This window comes from Lutra lutra, chromosome 1, assembly GCF_902655055.1.
Source record: "Lutra lutra chromosome 1, mLutLut1.2, whole genome shotgun sequence".
Classification (NCBI taxonomy): domain Eukaryota; kingdom Metazoa; phylum Chordata; class Mammalia; order Carnivora; family Mustelidae; genus Lutra; species Lutra lutra.
In genome coordinates this window covers 154,893,713-154,901,248 of record NC_062278.1, presented here as the reverse complement: position 1 = coordinate 154,901,248, position 7,536 = coordinate 154,893,713, and positions in this window count along the sequence as shown.

The following is a 7,536-nucleotide window of genomic DNA, read 5'->3' as shown; positions in this document are numbered from 1 at the left end:
AACTGAAGGGTTAGTACCTAGCACAATGGCAGGGGGAGGGAGGGCGGAGTTGCTGCCAGAAGCCTGCTTTAGCAATATGGTCAGTCCTGATTGGTGCCCTATGCCAGGCAGGTTGTTAAGTATTTTAATACCACCCATGATACTGTAAAGAGAATTTATAGAGGTATAAAATTTTGTTCCCATTATGATCATATCACTCCTCCATTTCCTGCTGTGCTTGGTTCACAATAGTTTGGTTACATTTGCTCAAACTCTTCATCCACTTGCACATTTCCTTCATCTTTTGCATTTGGTATTCCTTTTCTCTAAAATTTCCTTTCTTATTACTCATTATAGGCAGTCCTCAGAGACATTGCATGTTTGGTTCCAGACCATCACAAAGAAGTGAATATAGTAATAAAGTGAGTAAAATTAATTTTTTGGTTTCCCAGTGCATATAAACCTTATGTTTACACTATATTGTAGTCTAGTAAGTGTGCAATGGGATTATGTCTAAAAAGTGTACATATTTGGGTGCCTGGGTGGCTCAGTGGGTTAAAGCCTCTGCCTTTCTTCGGCTCAGGTCATGATCTTGGGGTCCTGGGATCAAGCCCCGCATCGGGCTCTCTGCTCAGCGGGGAGCCTGCTTCCTCCTCTCTCTCTCTGCCTGCCTCTCTGCCTACTTGTGATCTGTCTGTCAAATAAAGAAATAAATAAATAAAAATCTTTTTTTTTAAAAAGTACATATTTTAATTAAAAATACTTTACTGCTAAAAAAATGCTAACCATCATTCCAGCTTCCAGTGAGTCATCTTTTTGTTGATGGAGGGCCTTGCCTCAATGTTGATGGCCACTGACTGATCAGGGTAGTGATTACCAAAGGCTGGGGTGACTGTGGTAATTTCTTAAAATAAAACAACAATGAAGTTTGCTACATTGATTGACTTCCTTTCATGAATGGTTTCTCTGTAGTATGAAATACTGTTTGATAGCATTTTACCCACAGTGGAACTTCTTTCAAAATGGGATCAGTGCTCTCAAACTTTGCTGCTGCTTTATCAACTAAATAAATATAATATTCTAAATCCTTTGTTGTCATTTCATAAATCTTCACAGCATCTTCACCAGAAGTATATTCCATCTTTATTTTAAAAGATTTATTTATTTATTTTAAAGAGAGAGAGAGAGAGAGAGAGAGAGTGCAAATGGGAGAGTGGTGGGAACCTTGATTCCCCAATGAGTGTAGGGCCTGATGCTGGGCTTGATCACACAACCCATGAGATCATGACCTAAGCCAAAATCACAAGTCAGATGCTTAACCGAGCGAGACACCCAGGTGCCCCATTTTTTTTTTAAAGATTCATTTATTTATTTGAGAGAGAGAGAAAGAGAGACAGAGTTGTAGGAATATATTTCATCTTAGGAAACCACTTTCTTTGCTCATCCATAAGAAACATCTCCTCACCCATTCCAGTTTTACCATGAGATTGCAGCAATTCAGTTTCATCTTCAGGCTCCACTTCTAGTTCCAGTTCTCTTGTTATTTCTACCACATCTGCAAGTACAGCTTCCACTGAAGCCTTGAGCCCCTCAGTCATCCATAAGAGTTGGAATCAACTTCTTAAATTCCTGTTAATATTGGTGTTTTGATCTCCTCTTGTGAATCACAAATGCTCTTAATGGCATCTAGAATAGGTAAATCCTTTCCAGAAGGTTTTCAATTTACTTTGCCCACATCCACCATGGGAATCACTATCTATGGCAGCTATAATCTTATGAAATATATTTCTTAAATAATAAGACTTGAAAGTCAAAATTACTCCTTGATCCATGAGCTGCAGAATGGATGTTGTATTAGACATGAAGACAACATTAATCTCATTGTCCATCTCCATCAGAGCTCTTGGGTGACCAAGTGCATTGTCAGTAAGCAGTAATATTTTAAAAAGACAGTTTTAAGTAGGTCTCAGCAGTAGGTCTCAACAATGGGCTTAAGATATTCAGTAAACTGTGTTGTAAAAACACGTGCTCTAATTCAAGCTTGTTGTTCCGTTTATAGCACATAGGCAGAGTAGATTGAGCTTTATTCTTAAGGGCCCTGGCATTTTTGGATTGGTAAATAAGCATTGGCTTCAACTTAAAATCACTGGCTGCGGGAGACAAACCATAAGTGACTGACTCTTAATCTCACAAAACAAACTGAGGGTTGCTGGGGGGAGGGGGGTTCGGGAGGCGGGGTGGGGTTATGGACATTAGGGAGGGTATGTGCTATGGTGAGTGCTATGAAGTGTGTAAACCGGGCGATTCACAGACCTGTACCCCTGGGGATAAAAATATATTATATGTTTATAAAAAATAAAATTAAAAAAAATCACTGGCTGCATCAACCCCTAAAGAGAGTCACCCTGTCCTTTGAAGTCAGGCACTGACTTCTCTCTCACCTTGGAAGTCCCAGTGGCATCTTCTTCCATAGAAGGCTGTTTCCTCTACATAGAAAATCTGTCGTTTAGTGTAGCCACCTTCATTAATGATCTTAACCAGATCTTCAGGAGAACTTGCTGCAGCTTCTACACCAGCAGAAGCTGCTTCACCTTCACTTTGATGTTATGCAGATGGCTTCTTTCCTTAAACTTCACAAATCAACCTTTGCTAGCTTCAAACTGTTCTTCTGTGGTTTCCTCACCCTCTCAGCCTTCACAGAATTAAAGAGAGTTAGGGCCTTACTCTGGATGAGGCTTTGGCTTGATGGAATGTTGTGGCTGGTTTGATCTTCTGTCCAGACTCCTAAAACTTTCTCCATATCAGCAATAAGGCTGTTTTGCTCTCTTATCATTCCTGTGTTTACTGAAATAGCACTTTTTTTTTTAAAGATTTTATCCATTCATTTGACAGACAGAGATCACAAGTAGGCAGAGAAGCAGGCAGAGAGAGAGGAGGAAGCAGGCTCCCTGCTGAGCAGAGAGCCCGATGCAGGGCTCGATCCCAGGGCCCCGGGATCACGACCTGAGCCAAAGGCAGGTCGTGATCCCAGGCGCCCCCGAAATAGCACTTTTAATATCCTTCAAGAACTTTTCCTTTGCTGTCACACTTGACTGAAAGATCGGTGCAAGAGGCCTAGCTTTCAGCCCATCTTGGTTTTCAACATGCCTTCCTCACTAAGCTTAATAATCTTTAGCTTTTGACTCAAAGTGAGAGATGTGTAACTCTCTCTCCTTTTCATTTGAACGTTCAGAGGCCACTAAGCATTATTAATTGGCTTAATTTCAATATTGTTGTTTCAGGGAATAAGGAGGCCTGAGGAGTGGGAGAGAGGTGGGGGAAATGGCCAGTTGGTGGAGCAGGCAGAACACACACAACATTTATTAGTTAAGTTTGTCATCTTATATGGGCATAGTTTGTGGCACCTTGAAACAATTACAATAGTAGCATTGATGATCCTTGATGACAGACCATTATAACAAATATAATAACAATGAGAAAGTTTAAAATGTTGTGAGAATTACCAAAATGTGACACTGAGGCAGGAAGTGAGCAAATGCTATTGGGGAAATGGTGCCAATAGACTGGATATAGGGTTGTCAAAGAATTTCAACTTGTAAAAAAATGGTATTTGTGAAGTGCAATAAAGTGACACACAACAAACATGGTATGCTTCTATTGAACTCCTACTCCTCCTTTTATAATTCAGCTCAGATAATCCAAGCCCAAGATAGAATCACCATAATTCAGAGTAGCAGATAGTAACTACTTCTGTGAAAGGGAGGGGAATCTAAGCTAAGTCATTAATTTTTTAATTGTGATATATACACACAGAAAAGTACATTAGACATGTATGTTTATCTTCACATTTAGTTATAAATGCAACACTCATAAAGAGAACCACCTGCGTGATGAATTAGACTGTTGCCGAAAACCCAGTCACAAATGCCTCTTTCCCTCTGGTGGGAATCTCTACCCTAATTTTTATGTGGTAATCTGTTTTTTAAGTCATTCCTAAACAATATATTTGCTTTTGCCTGTTTTTGAACCTCTTTTAATCACATAATATATGTAGTTTTACATCTGGCTTCTTTCACTCAATATTGTGCTTCTAAGATTCATCTGTAGCTATCTCTTAACCATTTTCATTACTGCATAAAATTACATTTGTGAAAACATACAACATATTGACTTATTCTATTGCTGGTGAACATTAGGTTCTGTCTAATTTGTGTCCATTATGAACAATGTTGATAAGAGGTTTTCTTGTACATGTCTCCTAGAGTACGTGTGCATAGATTTCTCTAGGTTTCCACTTAGAGTGGAAAACCTGAGTCATAGGTATATGTATCTTCAAGTCTTCTAGTAAAGTGTTTCTCAGGATGATTGTGACAATTTAATTACTTTCCAGTGGTGCAGTTCTTGTTGCTCAACATCTTTGCCAACAGTTGTTATTTGTTAGACTCCAAAGCTTTGCAGATCTGATAGATGTGTAGTGGTAGTTCACTATGGTTTTCATTTGAATTTCTCTGATTACTAATTAAGTTGTGCACCTTCACGTTTCTTGGTTATTCAGGTTTCTTCTTTTGTGAAGAAACCATTTTGCCATTTTTTTTTTTGCCATTTTTCTACTGTGTTGTGTATTGATTTGTAGAAATTAATAAAAGTCTCCTTTGAATATTACACTTTTGCTGGGTCTAAACATTTTAAATATTTTTCCACTGTAAAGTTTGCTTTTTCACCTTTTAATGATCTATTTTAATGAACTGATGTTCTAAATTTTAATGTTTAAATTTATCAGTCTTTTCCTTATTCCATATCATGTAGATATTTTCCTGTATTATCTTCTAAAAGCTTCATAGATTTGCCTTTCACATTTATGTACACTTGAATTTGATTTTTCAAGTACAGTTTTTGGTAGGGATCCAATTTTGTTTTATTTCTTGTGAAAACACTATTGTCCTATTACCATTTGTAGGAAGGTCATCTTTTCCTCACTGCTATGTTATGCCATCTTTGTCATATACTAAGTGTCCATATATGCTTTGGTCTGTTTCCTTTTGTTATTGATTCTCAGCTAAATCAGATTATGGTCAGAAAACACACCATATGCTTTTAATTTCTTGAAAAGTTTAAAAATCTTATTCTATGTCAAGTTATAATAACTATTTTTTTAAATTATCCCTAAGAACTTGAAAAAAAAAAACCCATGTATTTTGCAGCTACGTGTTTAATATTTACATGGTATATCTTTTCCCCTCTTTTTACCTTTTTGATAATCTTAGGTGTTAGTGGTGTCTTTCTTTTTTTTTTTTTTGTGGTGTCTTTCTATAAACATTATTTATTAGAATTTTAAAATTCTGTCTTACAATCTTTGCTGATTTTTTGAAGCACATAGTCCATTTATATTTAATACAATTCTTGATATATTTGTGTTCAAATATACTACATTTCTTTGTCTTTTGAACTCATTCCTCTTGCTCTTTATTTCTCTTTTATCTTCTTTATTATCTTACTTTTTTGATTGTCTGATTATTTATTAGTATATTTCCCCCATCCTAGTTTGGAATATATTCTGTTTCTGTTCTGCCTGTGGCAATCCTAGTAATTAATTCATGAATTCTTAACTTATCAAAGTCTAATAATAATGCAAATTTGTATTTTCCTTTTGAATAAAAGTAAAGCTTTAGAGGCCTTACTCAATTCACATCTTCCCAACTTACATATTATTGTAGTCTAGTATTTATCTATCATTTTCATTGTTTTCAATTGGAGGGGTGGTTCAAAAAACTTAGCTTGTAACTGCTGGAAATCATGGGATTAAAAAATTTTTTTCAAAAATTAATCTCAGCCTATGTTCAGCTTCAGGCTGAGGATGTGTCTTACTAATTGTTGCATCCCCAATGCTTAAGGAAATGACCTCACCTAAGGCAAATGCTCTAGCAGAGTGACTTCTGCTGACATCTTCCCATATGTGTTGGCTGAATGTTCCTGAATGCTCTTGGCCATCTATATCTGTGTGTTACACAGTTTAGTGGATTAAAAAGTCAGGGTAGGGGTGTCTGGGTGGCTCAGTCAGTTAAGTGTCTGCCTTCTGCTCAGGTCATGATCTCAGGGTCCTGGGATTGAGCACTGAGGGAGCCTGTTCTTCCCTCTGCCTGCCACGCTCCCTGCTTATGTTCTTTCTTTTGCTTTCTGTCAAATAAATAAATAAAATCTTTTTTTTTTAAGTCAAGGTAGTGTTTATGGTGGAGACATTTTAAGGATCCTGTGGGTTCCGGATATTTATACAGTCAACACCACTGTTCTGTCTCTTGTTTCCCTTCAGGATTTAGGTATACTCACATAATCTGGATCAGAGAGATTCCAGTGCCATCTCCTATGGGTGATGCTGAGAAGCTAGCTCTGACTCTCCATCTGCCCTGGATCTCTGAGATTTGCTCCTATCTTGTAATTGGACCACCAGATGAACTTTGAAACTAGATCTCATGAAGTTTTCGAAGGCTAAGCCTGAATTTGCACCGAATAAATTTCTGAAAACTGTGCAATGTACTCTGTATATATTGTATCACTTTTCCAGTAGTTCCCATCATAATTTGGAATATGTGTCTGTATGGCATTAAATGTGGGGTGTGTTAGTTTGCTAGGGCTGCTGTGAAAAAGTACTACAAACTAGGTGGCTTTATATAACTGGAATGTGTTCTATCCCAGTTCTGGAGGCCAGAGTCTGAAATCAAGATATTGATAGGGCTGTGCTGTCTCTGAAGGTTCCTGAGAAGAATCCTTCCTTGCCCTTTTCTAGTTTTGGTACTTGCCAGCAATACTTCGCATTCCTTGGCTTGTGACCACGTAACTCCAATTTCTGCCTCTGTCTTCACAAAGCTGCCTTCTCACTCTGTGTGTGTGTTTTCACATGGCATTCTTCTCTGTGTGTGTTTATGTCCAAATTTCCCTCATGTTTTAAAGACATTCATCATTGGATTAAGGCCCACTTAAATCCAGTATGACTGTGTTTTAATTTGATTCATCTGCACTCTATTTCCAAATAAGACCACATTTGCAGGTACCATGAGTTAGAACTTCAACATATCTTTTCTTTGGCAGAGGGAGTGTGTGTGCACAATTCAACTTACAGCCTGGGGCAAAAAATGTATCAAGAATATCTTTGAGAATAATATCGTCTACTTAATAGAACTAGTCTGATGATTGGGTACATTTAATTCTTCCATATAACATAAAAATAAGCCAGTCTCCAAGCTCTCTATCTAGCTGTCTTAGATGGCATTTTCATTTACTGCATGGGATTTAGATGTTGAAGAAATGGCACAGTCAATATCTGTTCTCCCTTGTTCGGTGGAACCAGTGAGGAAGAGCCATTTTGTTGAACTCATCCTTAAGATACAAACCGTACATATGGAGAACATCTGATTTGTACGAAGACAACCCAGCCCTCAGATATTCCATCATTGCCTTACTAACCTACATCTGTGGGTACTGACCAACCCCACCAACATCTTGACAGCCTCCTCAGCCTCTGATGGGCTAACAGTGACAGAGAAAGGAAATCAAGATTTCAGA